Source organism: Acinonyx jubatus, chromosome F2, assembly GCF_027475565.1.
Source record: "Acinonyx jubatus isolate Ajub_Pintada_27869175 chromosome F2, VMU_Ajub_asm_v1.0, whole genome shotgun sequence".
In the NCBI taxonomy this organism is placed as follows: Eukaryota; Metazoa; Chordata; class Mammalia; order Carnivora; family Felidae; genus Acinonyx; species Acinonyx jubatus.
This window is the reverse complement of record NC_069394.1, coordinates 2,958,865-2,973,068: the sequence shown is the minus strand read 5'-3', so window position 1 is coordinate 2,973,068 and position 14,204 is coordinate 2,958,865. Positions and strand designations below refer to the sequence as shown.

The 14,204-nt window shown below is 47.0% G+C and overlaps 1 protein-coding gene across 12 annotated transcripts in view; it reads right to left on the bottom strand.

The window, feature by feature from the left end:
* PTK2 (protein tyrosine kinase 2) overlaps positions 1–14,204 on the bottom strand; it is a 256,989-nt gene that overhangs the window by 228,065 nt on the left and 14,720 nt on the right. For all 12 annotated transcript variants that reach the window (XM_053208063.1, XM_053208073.1, XM_053208062.1 and 9 more), the window contains one exon: positions 2,179–2,275. The gene's annotated coding sequence lies outside the window, so the exon portion shown is untranslated. The remainder of the gene's footprint in view (positions 1–2,178; positions 2,276–14,204) is intronic.

Here is a 14,204-nt window from a genome sequence, read left to right as displayed (position 1 = left end):
GGACTCTCTGTTGGATAAACGGCCACAGAACCTCAGGGTTCAATCTACGTCAATTGTTCTCAGCTGTCCTGATGCTACAAGAGCTGTCTTTATTCACAGAATGGGGGTTTGCAGAACGGGTCTGTGCTCTCTGGGCAGCCTTCCTTTCCATCTACCGCCTCCCTACACCCCATCAACCCTGGACATAACGTCCATACACACACCAGCAATTCCACTCCTCTGAAAACTTGTCCTCCTTTCCTAGAATTCCGATCGGAAAACACCTCCAACCCAAGTTTGTGCCTCCTAACACAACACCCGACAACGAAGCAAGAACCGAAGAGAACCGGATCCATCCTACAGGGGCTCCAGGGGACCACGGCACTCAGGTAAGTCAAGGGACCCACATCTCAGCACATCGCGAGGTTTACGCTGTGCAAAGCCAGGCCTACTCGTGCGGCCTCACCATCTGTCCAGAATTGGGGGAAACAACTATAGGAAGACTGGTTAGAAGGTAATTTTCCTGGATTTACATATTTTCAAACAGGGGGAGGAGAGCACCAAACCAGAAGCAGCAGATTACGTCCTGAGGCCCAAGGTCCAGTGAGCCATGAACTGGCTCTCGGTGCGTTGCCTCCCCATCCCCTGTCACTGCACATCACATTATGGAGCAAAGTTTTGTGTCATTTGTCCAAAATAGTGCCTCCCCATGAAATGGTCCCGTGCTCTACCACAACGAAATATTTTTAACAGCTAATGAACCTGATATTCTCTCTCTTATTTAAATCTAGTAGGAAAAGAGAACTTACTATGTGGCAAGCATTAAATATTCCTTCATCCAGCATTTAGTGAAAACCATGTGTGGGTTAAGCAGAAAAGATGCCAGATGAAATAACAAAATCTTTGCCCTTGAAGACTCAGAAACACAGACTCGCACCCAAATAAATATAACGCACTGTCATAGGAAGAAACACAGACTACGGAGGGGGCTCGGGGGCCAACGGCAGATGTAAGTAGCCGGGCGTGGCCCTCCCCACACTGTCCCCTAAGGGCTCCGGCACACAGAGCAAGCACCTCTCGCAGCCAAGAAGAAAGGGTAGGAAGGCCTTACTTGGAAACTGAAACTGCATGACCTCATTTCCCTCCCGAAACACCTAATCCTCACAGAGACAAAAGTGTGTCTGGAGGAGAAACGGGAACAAAGAAGGAAAGCGAACTGACCCCCAGAAGGAAATGGAAAAATAATCCAGGGCCCGGCCCTTAAACATCGAAGACAAAGATCCTGCCCAAAGTCAAGTTCAACAGAGTTATAAATCATCATGGATTCTGAATCCATGAAGTCTGCGTTCGGGAGGCTTTTACCAAAGCAACATGTCAGTAAAATAAAATGCTCGTGAGAGATTTACGACTCTTTACCACCTGTCTGTCCTCACTCAACCACTGGACCCACCAGAACATAAGACAAACGGGGACAGAATCTCAACCCTACAACTTCCCAACTACGGAGAGAGCGCACAACAAGCGCCAAGGCTACAAATGACAAACAGCCCAATTTCTGGGGCTTTCTCCCCTCACTTCTGCGGGGAAACACCACCAAATAAATATGAATCGCTGACACGTGTGACTGCGGAGCACATTACACATTTCTTGCAGCGTGTCTGCCACAACCCCGGGAGAGAGGTCCCTTTGTCGGCGAGAGCAAGGTGCACGCAGTCAGGAAGAGCGAGCAGAGACGAGAAAGCTGGGTCTCGGTGGTTAGCCAAGAGTCGGCAGGAACCCAGAGCCCATAAGAATAAGACGCGACTAAACAGCACGTGCTCCGAAGTCAGGCCGAGTTCGAATCCCGGCCTTGCTGGTTTACTAAAGTAACCCCTGACCTCTTCCGGTTAGGCAAACGTGAAACAGGGGCGAAGGTGGCCTCACTCTCGGGGCTGTGGGGAGACCCGCTCAGTAGGTGGAGCTCAGAGTGTCTCGGCCGTCGCTACTGTCGTTACTACCACCGCGGACAGCACCGCGGCCCTGCCTGCCTCTCTCCGCACAGAACAGCACGGAACAACTTCTACTTCTTCCCTCACGTCACACACTCTGCAAAATCAACTAGCTTTTCTTTGTTTCTAGTGTATGCCAAAGAAACCCTGAGACAGGTGAAAGAAAAATCAGAACAAAAAACCAAGACCCAAGCAAGAGAATTATACTCACAGTTCTGAAGGCCACGGTAACTCTGTGAAGAAGTCAATCAGTGATTTAAAGAAAATCTCCTAGTTTCTCCTTCCTCTTTCCATAGTCGTCAGAGAACCTGACAAGGAGAGACAACACACATATAGAAAACCGCCCTTCTTTCACTTTTTCAAAGCTCTGCTGAGCTCACCAGCCCAGCCAGTTCCCCACACCACCCCCTAGCCCCCCCACCCCACACTGGGCGAGACCTGGCACGAGGGGTAACAACGGCACCAGGTCCCTGTCTCCAAACCCACCTTCTAGTTAAGGAAACATATGTGAAGCAGCTGAAAATTGCTAATACATGTCGAAACCATAAATTAACAGCGTGTACAGTTAGCTGGTGACTGCAGGGTGTAACGACAGTATACACGTCCATTTCACCCCCTCCTCCTACTAAAATCGTACTAAAAACGCACTTTTAAGAATGTTTTCCACAGCACAGGGAGAACTAAAAGGAGAAAAAGGCCAAACTATTGGAGGCTCTGAGCAAATCTTCTAACATGGAAGACCGAGACCCAAAAAACAGAATAAAGAAGAAACCTGGAAGAAACAGAAACTATAAAAGACGAGAAGTGTAGTAAATGCGCCAGCAGGCCCGAGGGAGCCAGATCCTCCTTCAGCAGCGGACACAGGGAGAACCGAGTCCCTCTACACAGCAGGGGCCTAGAACTCGGGCCTAGCAGCACCAGCGCGGGCAGAGCAGGGGGAAGGAGGAAGGCACGGCCCCAAACGCAGAGGACTCGGGGAAGGCCGCTGAAGCTGCAATCTCGACGCCAGGCACCACGTGGCTCTCCCTCCGACAGAAGACGGGGGTCATTCCCTGGAAAAAGCAGAGCGTCCGTGGACCGAAGTCACCCTGCGCAGCTGCACTAAACAGAGGTGGAGTTAATCGCGGCACACGCGCACAGTCAATGGCGAATTCTCCGGCTGCCCTACCACAGCACGCACATGCAGGCTCACACTTGGCTCCCAGATTCCCAAGTCAGAATTCCGCAAGAAAGACACTGGAGAAGATTTCTGTGGAATCTGATCAGCCCGAGAAGATAGATCTGAAGATACTACCACTGGGGACCCCTAACAAATGGCCCACTTCAGCAACATCCTGAAGTCAAAGGGCCCCACCTTTGTCCCTTGTCAGACAGGAGAGGGAAGGAAACAACCTGAAAGAAACAGAGACTACACGAACTATCAACAATCTAGGGATAAGACGACACTGCAATCAATAAACAAAAATAGGATGCTCTTTTAAAAGAACAGGAAAAGGGCCCTTGGAAATGTAAGGAATCTTTTGGAAAACAGAAATAATAAACTAAAAAAAGGTTAAGTCGAATTGAAATCATCTCCCTAAAAAGAGAGTAAAAAGGCAGAGAGAGAGAGAGAGAGAGAGAGAGAGAGAGAGGAGAAGCAAAGGAAGGATATAAATAATGAGAAAAAGGTATTAAGAAAATCACAACCTTTGTCCAGAAGAGCCAACTTCTGGATAATAAGACTTCCAGAAAGACAAAATAAGGAAACAAAAGGGAGGAAAACCTCAGCACAATAATGCCAAAAAGTCTTCCCAGAACCGAATACCAGTTGCCAGAACGAAGGCACTCGCTGAATATGCAGAACAGTAGATGAAAACGGACCCACACAAAGTATACCATCGTGACATTTCAAAACACTTGGACAAATTTTAAAACTCCTACGAGCTTCTAAAGATGGGAGGGGAAAAACATTACATACAAAGAATAAATTAGAACAGCTTCTGAATTCAAAAGCAGTAACATGGAAACAACAAGGCAATGGGGCAATCTTTGAATTTATGAGCAAAAATGAACGCCACTACAGAACTCTACACCCAGCCAGACTCTCAGTCAAGTTTCAATCACACAAGGTCCCACACAGTCGATCTCCTAAGCATCCTGTGACAGAAAGCCACTGAAGAAAGTCTTCCAGCAAAATGGGAGCTTCAACAAAAAGTGAGGAGGGCATGAGCTTCCATGAAGAAGGGGAAAGGGAGCCCCCAGGGTGACGATGAGGGGAGATGCCAGAATGGTGAGGGAGAGGGGGAAGCAAGTCCAGGTTGGTATAGTGCTGCTCAAAAGGAGGGAACGCTGAAGGCTGTCTTCACCTTGCCCAAGGACACTGCACCATCTTTTTACATGTAATTTTTTGTAATGTTCATTTATTTTGGAGAGAGACAGAGTGCAAGCGGGGGAAGAGCAGAGAGAGAGGGAGACACAGAATCCGAAGCAGCTCCAGGCTCCGAGCTGTCAGCACACAGCCCAACGTGGGGCTCAAACCCATGAACCGCAAGACCATGACCTGAGCCGAAGTCAGACACTTAACCAACTGAGCCACCCCGTCGCCCCGAATGTACCATCTTTTTAAAGTGATTAACACCTACGGGTGCCTGGGTGTCTCAGTCAGTTAAATGTCTGACTCTCGATTTCAGCTGGGGTCAGATCTCATGGTTTCATGAGTTCGAGCCCCACATCAGGCTCTGGGCTGATGTGCGGAGCCTGCTTGGGATTCTCTCTCTCTCTCTCTCTCTCTCCCTCTGTTTCTACTTCTCCCCTGCTCATGCTGTCTCTCTCTCTCTCTCTCTCAAAATAAATAAACTAAAAAATAAATAAATAAAGTGGTTGACTCCTAGATGACATACTCTACCCAAATGAGGAAGTCAGTGAAGAAAGACAAAGCAAGAGTTGCCACAAACATAAAATCCAAGTTTGGAGAAAAGCCTAAAGATGAGAACAAAGGAACCAGGGACAACACAAGAAAAGGCCTAAGGAGCAACCAGCTCAGAAGAGAAGAGAGCGAGCTCTCTAGGACATCGTCTCCCAGAAATAAGACGTGAACAAAATCTGGGTCTACAGGACCATGTGGAAACATTACTAAGAAGCTACTGGGAAGTATGGGGAAAATAAGCAACAGGGCATCAAAGGCTTAAGAATGTGGGCAGCTGAACAAAGACAGGCACCATACCACCCTGCGCACACCTCTGCCACAGACAGGGCTGAGCCACGGTACCACCAGCACCGACTGACTTGTCTCCCCTCCCTCAGCTGGAAAGACCTTCCGGAGAGGACCACTTCTCATCTGGCTGTTGCTTTTCAGAGCCCAACACGATGCCTGCTGTAAGAGTACACACAACAGCACTTATCACATACTGAGCGTTTACCATGCATACCCGCTACCCTTCTAGAGAGCTAGAAATCAAAGACATACGGCCTTTGCTAACCTTTAGAGTTTCAACTCCACCCTGCCCCCCGAGAAAACAAATATTTATCCTATATCCGCATTCTTCCCAAAAGATGAAAAGTTCATCCAGGGCTTACAGAACTTTAACAGTCCAGCTATCCCCAATGGAACCCAAGACCCGAGGGTACTTTTCTGACATTACATGCGCCGTGTGACGTGAAAACAGTGCCAGCCTGGACATTAGGACACCTGGTTTCTGGAACTTTAGAATTCTTACTTTTGAAGAAGGGAAAATCCCAACTCCTTGATATGACCTGTCAGTCCCTGACTGATCCAGCCCAGTCTCTCACTTGATCTCGCATGAATCCTATAAAGTGAAGCCATTCGCAATTTACAGAACCACCTGTGGCCTCTCTCACACCTCCACCGGGCCCCTTCACCCCTTTCTACCCGATCCTCCTCCCCTGGCTCACCCTGGCCCAAGCCGTGCCCCGCCCCCAGGTGAGACGCCTCTCTCCTGCACCCCCTCAGCACTCCTTCATGGGACACAGGCATCTGTGGAGTGACCGACACATGTCACACGCTACACCAAGCACTGGGTGACATGGCGATGCACGAGAGAGACACGACCCTGCCTCGAAGGACTCCCGTGGTGTAGCTTCCTGTTCAACACAGTAGAGCGGATGTTAAATCTCACCTGTCAGAGTCTTCCTCCACCCAAACAGCAAGATTCTGGGCACGATGACGGCCTCTTTTAACTCTGCAGCCTGAGGACATGCATCTCAGATAAATAATTTAGGCACTATTAAATACAGCAAAGTGAGGATCAAGAAAGCCCCAGTGGCTGCAGCAGGTTAAGTAACATTCGCTTTTTAGACAAAAGCCCTTTTTTTTATTGCCTTTTTCTTTTTTTGGGGGGGGGAGCCTCTTTGCTGTTAGGACTATAATCCTAAAAATGTCATTCACGGAAATCTTGCAAGTCAGCTGGAACTGGCTTTCTTCTCCTTGCTAAGTACAAAGGCAGGACGGCCCGATTCCTCCCACGTCTTCCCGTCCAAGTAACAGCGTAGACTGGACCAAACACCCAATCATGTCTGCAGAAGCAGCAAACCTGTACTTGATGCACGAAGGCCTAATGACGAATAACTGAACACATGCGCTGGCTTGGAGTGCCTTCTAGTTGCCTTTTGCTCCCTGTTGTATTTTAGAATTCAAGCAAACAGCCACACTGCCCTTCATCAGCACCGGCCTCCTGGCTGCCTGCTACCTGCGCAGCGGGCGGGACCTTACGGCAGGGCCACATCCAGCGCTCCTACGTCCTGCACAGCTTGCTCTTTGCTGAGAATATGCACCTATGCTTTTTAACTATGGAACGGATAAAATATAAGCATAAAAATTTGACATTGTTCCAATAGGGCAGAAAACTAGATATTTCCCAAACTAGTATACTTAAAATGCTTAAATTCTTTTGCCCCAGGCACAGAAAAATTAAACTTGGCTCATTATACAATGAAACATATTGTCAGTTCCTTGATGATATTTCTAAGATGGAGTCTCTCTACCTTTTTGGCCTCAGTGGGTACATTTAAGATACCTCTACGGAGACGCCTGGGGGGCGCCCGGATTGCTCAGAGATGCTTGGGCTGGTCTGAACTGTCTTCCCTTCTAACATGCAAACTAAGATGTCCCACCAGCTGCAGCGCACTCTGACTCTGCGCTTCCTTAGCACACATCAGACTTCCCATCGACACCTGCTTACAGTGTTTTCATTTCAGTGCGCAGTCCAACCTGGACCGTCCCTGAGGCCACCTCTCACTCACCCTGACGACAGGGACGGCGGCGTCTGTGGAGGGGGTGGGGTCACGGCTCTCTCCCAAGTGCTTCACAAGCCCCAGCTCCTTTTTTTATTTTTTAATGTTTATTTATTTTTGAGAGAGAGACAGAGTGCAAGCAAGGGAGGGGCAGAGAGAGGGAGACACAGAATCTGAAGCAGGCTCCAGGCTCTGAGCTGTCAGCACAGAGCCCAACGCGGGACTCAAACCCACAAACCGTGAGATCATGACCCGAGCTAAAATCTGATGCTCAACCGACTGAGCCACCCAGGCACCCCATAAGCACCAGCTCCTTAATCCTCACGGCCCTCACGGGTTACTACTCTTTGCCCATTTTACGTACGAGAAAACAAAGTCCAAAAAAAGTTAAGAAATTTTCCAAGGTCACACAGCAAACAAGGGAGAGACCAGGCATTCAAATACCTGCTTATTAGCACTCTTAGGACCATGATGCTAGGGATGAGGTGGGGGGGGGGGGTCAGTTGCTTAAGCATCCGACTCTTGATTTTGGCTTAGGTCATGATCTCATGGTCATGGGATAGAGCCCTGTGTCAGATTCTCTCTCTCTTAAGATTCTCTCTCTCCTCCCCACCCCCACTGCCCCTTCCCCACTTGCTCTACCCCCCCCCCCCAAAAAAAAATCTTGATGCTGCTCTGGCTTCCCAAGTTAACCAGATATTATCACTGTTATTATCACTGGACACGGTTTGGGCTTTCCAAAGCAAACACGACAGGAAAGTTCTAAAGTAAAGTTGAGTAACATTCAACATGACATATTGACAAATTATTAGATAATCTGGTTTAAAGCAAGCATGTAGGCTGAGCCCCTGGCAAAGGAATGGTCGGTGATGCTAGCTGCCAAATAAAGCCCAAGTCCATTATTTCTTAATGTGCAACATCCTAACAATTTAAATCGTTTGTGAAGGTCTCTAACTTACAAACTAGACAACCACTTCACAAAGGTGTCCCTTCCTCTAAGTTCAGTCTAGCGACAGCTTCTTCACTCTGACAAGCTGTAACCTGTGTTCTGAAAGGACACAGGTCAGAAGTAACTTTCTGGAAAACCAAAGACATATAAAGAACGTGAACACGATTATGAGAATGATCAGGGCAGATAAAAGCTTCTTTTTGCCTCAAAATAATTTTCTAGCCAAACACATTCTACTATGAGACTGTGGAGCAGCTCAAAGGTCATAGGTCATAGGTCACCACATCCCCTTCATCTCTGTGCCAGTGTGTGGTACGGGGTCTGCCATCCAAGAGGTTGTAAGCTACTGACAACACGAATACGTTAAAGGAAGAGAAGAGGCAAGGTTACTCCTTTCTGAAAAGCCAGTATTAGCAACAGCAACAACCACTGCCTGTCGTACACACAGAGTAAACGCCGAATGTAAACTGCTTCCGCTTCTTAGACACGCTGGACAAACTCAGGAGGAAACGATTAAGATCAGCTTTTAAATTCCCACAGCAGAAACAGCTACATTGTTAGGAACAGTATTTGCTGAACCTTGGGCTGATTCTTCCCTAAAAAGCGATTATTACTAGGACTGGCCAGATACCAAGAGCCACGGTATATCACATTTATAAAAGAGTTACGATAATCTCTACCTAACAGACAAAGAGATTTAGGGCTTGAGTAACTGGGTGGACACGCAGGAAGCGAGGACTGAATCTGGAATTCAAAGCACACCTGTCCAGCACCCATTCTTAACCACCCTTCTAGTCTACACTACACGTGATGTCCCCAGAAATCCTACTGTACAAAAGCTTAAAAATATGAAAAGAAATCACCATTCTACTCAAATTAATTACCAGGCACAGTTAATATATTCAAAACAAGGCAACCCTTCATACTCACAAGAACCAACAGCTACGGACCGTGAGCCAAATTCAAGAAGTACTTAGAAGGAAATCTGCTGCAGGGCCTGGGAGTGGTGGCTGATCACGAGAGACAGTCCTCTGGGCATCTGACAGAATCCAGCTGAAACTGGAGATCGTTACCTGTGTGATGGGAACGGTCTGCAAAGCAAAGGGTCCCAGATCTAGGGAAGGAAGAGCGAGGGAGCGACCAGAAACCCTGGACAGAATAACTGCAGAAACCACCTGATGACTCTGAAAAGTGAACTGTAGCAGGAAGGAAGGCTAGGCTGGAACTCAAACCAGCAGATTGAAATATGACGTAGAGTCTCCTAACAGGACACCCTAAATGTGGAGGACACACCCCAAACTTATCCAGCATAGGAAGAGCCAGGAAAACAGTTCCCACGGGAAAAGAAAATCAAGACAAGCCAATACCGTGATGAAACAAGTGTCAGGATAGCCCATAAGGACCTGAAAACAGCCGCTGTACAAATAAGTCTACAAACGAGCACACACAACATACTTGGTGTCACAAAGTCTTCTTTTCCTTCTACCTCTTAAACCCACTGACTTTGGCCCCCACCACTCCACGGAAAGTTCTCCGTCCGAGACTACCAATAAGCACTGCACTGCTCAACCCAGTCACTACTGCTCAGGTCTCGCCCTTTCGGCAGCAACTGGCAAGGACTGATCTCCCACGCCCCGTCTCGTGATCTTCCTCTTACCTCACAGATGCTCTCCCCTCATCTTCAAACCAGGTGATTCCAGGCTGTCCCAAGGCTCTGTCCTTTCTCCTCTTAGCCATGCTTACCTCCCTGGTAAGCTCACTTCAAATGCTGTTTCTATGCTAACAACCTTAAAACTCGTATCTCTAGCTCAGACCAGCTGTCCCACTGTTGTGCTGGACCGACTGTTGCCAACACCACATCATGGACACCACCTCTGCCTTCTGTGCATCAGTGAGGAGAGGGCAGAGCTGCATTTCCCTAAACCCCTGCCTGATACAACTCAGGGATGGAGTTAAATAGTAAGAGACAAGATTGGCAAAATGAAAAAAAAATTTACTCTCTTGAACTCTGCCAGCACTCCCAACAGTAGTGATGGATTCTGATTCCCTGTATTGAGAAATATCTAGCAGGGTGCCTGGGTGGCTGAGTCAGTGGAGCACCCAACTCTTGATTTCAGCTCTGGTCATGATCTCACGGTTGTGAGATCAAGCCCCACATCAGCCTCTGTGCTGGCAGTGCGGAGCCTGCTTGAGATTCTCTCTCTCTCTCTCTGCCCCTTCCCCACTCACTTGCTCTCTCTCTCTCTCAAAATAAATAAATGTGAAAGAAAGAAAGAAAGAAAGAAAGAAAGAAAGAAAGAAAGAAAGAAAGAAAAAGAAACATCTAGAGTGGCTTGTGTTTTCGTGACCAAGCCCTGCAGGTACAGCCTATGCTGGGACCAGCTTCTAGGTCACTTGGAGAAGCAGAACACCACCAAAGAGAACTGAATAGAACGTCCAACACCCCAAAGCTCAGGTGCTGACTGACCTTCCCCCTCTACAAACCTTCTTACACAGTCTTCTCTGTTCACAACGCCCTCCTTCCAACTGCTGAGGCTGGAAACAAAGGATGTCATCCCCATCTCTTCTCTTCCTCCCACATTCCGCATCCAGTCTGCTCAGCAAATCATGCTGGTTCTTCCCACAAAACTGGCCCGGACACTGTCCCCTTGCCATCAGGCTCACCAACACCATTCAGACGTAAGCCACCATCATCACCCACTCCAACAACTACAGCACCACAGGACAGGCCTCCTTGCTCCCCACTCTGCCACCCTAGTGCATACGCTCAACACGGCGGGCTGATTCCAAATCTAACTCAGATGGCGTCACTTCCCTGCTCAAAACCCTAAACGGTCTCTCTGTTTACATGGATGACAAGGAGTTCATTAGATCACATTTGGCTGAACAGTGGAGGAAATGTGTTGAGGAAAAGTAAACTTGTTTACAACTACTAGCCTTCCAGAAGAACAGTTGCTCAGACATGAGGACATCAGAGTAACACGGACAGTTAAGGAACGAGGCACATGACTGAGCTGATTCCCTCGGCCGCTGCTGAGTCAACAGGTGTTACCCATATTGCCCAGCTGTTCACTCAAGGAGTCAATGTGACGGAAGAATTGGCCTCTAAGAATAGTCTGTGTGGAGCTGCTGGTGAGAATATTTTCAGAGAGATGGAGAAAACACCAATTTCATACAACCTGAAGAGGAATCTGCTAAGACGTGTTACAAGTGATGATGGTAAAAATCCATGTAGAACAAAAGGTTTACCTGGAAAATCTACAAAGAGTATGAAAACGTAAGTTGCTTAAAGCATTTAAACACGCTTATTTAAACTATCGTTCTTCAATGTATTATTCACCAGCAGGTGCTTTGTGGAAAGTATTTTCATCTACCACGTGTCGCTGAACCAGTAGTATCAATAGCAAACTTCGTCACAATATCCTGACTTGTCCTACAGACAGCAGTTGGATGATTTGTGGGAGAGCTTTACTTACGTCAGAGCCAAGAGGCAATCTTTCTGAACAAAAAGACCCTCCTTCGGTTATTACCACAGCTTTGGAAATCAGCTTTTGCTCACACTTGTTAACATTTCTCAATGAACTCAACCTAAATTTACAAGGCACAACAGTGCTTACACAAGGGACTTCCATGATGAAGTCATTTCAGCGACCACAAACATCTCAATCACAAGTAACGTCCCGTGGAATAACACACTTCCCATGCCATCAAACGTTAAAAAGAGACAGGTGCCTGGCGGGCTGAGTCTGAAGTCAACACGACCCTCGATCTCAGGGTAGTGAGTTCGAGCACCACATTGGGTATAGAGATTCCTTAAAAATAAAATCTTAAAAAAAAAAAGTTAAAGAGAGAGGCAGGCAGGATTTCCAACCCCACACAAATTTGCAGCAGATTTTCTGAATTCAAACTACAGTTCCAGCAGCATTTTTCAAGCCCTGATGCAAATACAATGAAAATTTACGTATTTCCAAACCCTCTTCATTCACTATGGAACTGAGGTCCTTCCATCTAACCGTCAGTTAGAAGAGAGTAATCTGCAATGTAATGACACGCTAAAAGCCAAATATCAAAAAGAATCCAATGGAATTCTGTGTCTGCCGCACAACGAATATGCTAAATTAAAATGATATACTTCCAACCTGATATCAGTATCTGAGAGCACCTATCAGTATGAAGACATTTTTAAAGATGAAGTGTCTAAAACTTCCCTTGCAGATCAGCATTAAGACATGAACATTTGTAACTGATTCTGATGATAGGGAACACTAAGTTTGAACTCCAATTAAGAGAAGTATTATCCAACCCTCCCCCTAAAAAAGAATTCCATTCTTCTTAGTAGGCCTGTATTATAAAATACATACATATACATACATACACACACACACACTCAATTATTATTTGGAATTCTGTCAGTAAAAATGTTGTAGAAATTTGTGTTCTCTTGTTACATAAGTCCTTACATAATATCCTTCATTTTGCCTATTAGTCTGCAAAACCTAAAATATCTACCATCTGCCCCTTTACAGAGAAGCCTGCCAATCCCTTTCAGCCAGCTTCCCCATATCTTCTGCGCACAGGTACAGCTAAGGCATATTTCACACATCTTTAGCTTCTCGGCTGTTTTTTTCTTTTCAATGTAGGTCTGCCATTTTACTTTTATTCCTGATAAATTTTACCTCGTTGATTTTAGCACTCTGTTACAACCTGTCGAAATATTTTAAAATCCCGATTCTAAAAATGAACAGTCTCCCAGCATTACCTCCTGATCTGTATTCAAATTCCTGATGAAAACATTACGACAGGCGTCAAGTATAACACGCTTCTGGAGACATCTTCACCCATGTGCAGAAATTCTGGTATTTTAGTTGTGCGCTAAATGATACACATGTGGTTGTAACATATCTTCCGCCTAAAAGCAGTAATTTCTTGAACTCTCCCGTAATGACAGAAATAAATAATAATGCACTTTCTCAGGCTTCATACGATAAAAGATTAACCTTGCCCGAAGAAAGATTCGGCCATTGCCCAGTTCCTGGGAAGTCACCTGTAAGCCCTCTGAACCTCCTGTCTGACTAGGCTGTCTTTGCTTAGCTGGGGGCCTTGGGTCACACCCAAGGTTAGTCTACGCTAACAATGTGATTTCCAGTGAGGCTTGGGACACACAACACCAGCTCGATCTCTGGAGGGACTGGAGGGTAAAACTCAACCACGCAGGGCAGTGCCTATGCGACCGACCACCAAGAAATACCCTGGACACCGAGCTCAGGTGAGCTTCCCCGGTTGGCAGCACGGGTGCCAAGAGAAATCGGCACGGCTGCCCTGGGAGAAGCACACCCAGAAGCTCACGCGTGGTCCTCCCTGGACTCGGCCCCGTGCACCTTTCCTTTGCTGACTGCTGCCTGAGTCCCTGCACCGTAATAAACCACCGTAATAAACCGTACAATGGCTTTTCTGGGTTCTGTCAGTCCTTCTAGTGAACCATGGAACCTGCAGGCAGTCTTAGGGCCTCCCAAACTCCAGATCTTGATGATTTACGGTGTATTTTCACCAACACTACAGCAGTGTTTCTCCGCATGTGGGGATGCTAGTTTAAAATGCAGGTGACCGGCTTACACGTCAGGAGCGATAACTCAACACCTCCGGGGGACGACACCAGGCATCTGCATTTCTAACCCACTCTCCTCAGTGATTCTTAAGCACACTACTTTCAGGCAGTGACTGTTTTCTTTCTTTCTTTTTTCTTAAATTTACTTATTTAAGTAATCTCTACACCCAATGGGGGGCTCGAACCGACGACTCTGAGATCAAGAGCCACATGCTCTACGCACTGAGCCAGCCAGGCGCCCAAGACTCTTCTTTTGAACGAATCCCCATCAGGGTAGATGCTCAAGAGTGCCTCGTGAAAACGTTTCAATAGATGAGTGAGAAGAATGGGCACTATTAGCCTTTACAACCCAGAACATACGAACGTGTAAGACTTGTTTTGTCATTGCTCCGATATCCAAGATCATGTGGATGCAAACCACACACCACTTGGACACAGTTTGGGCGACAAATTC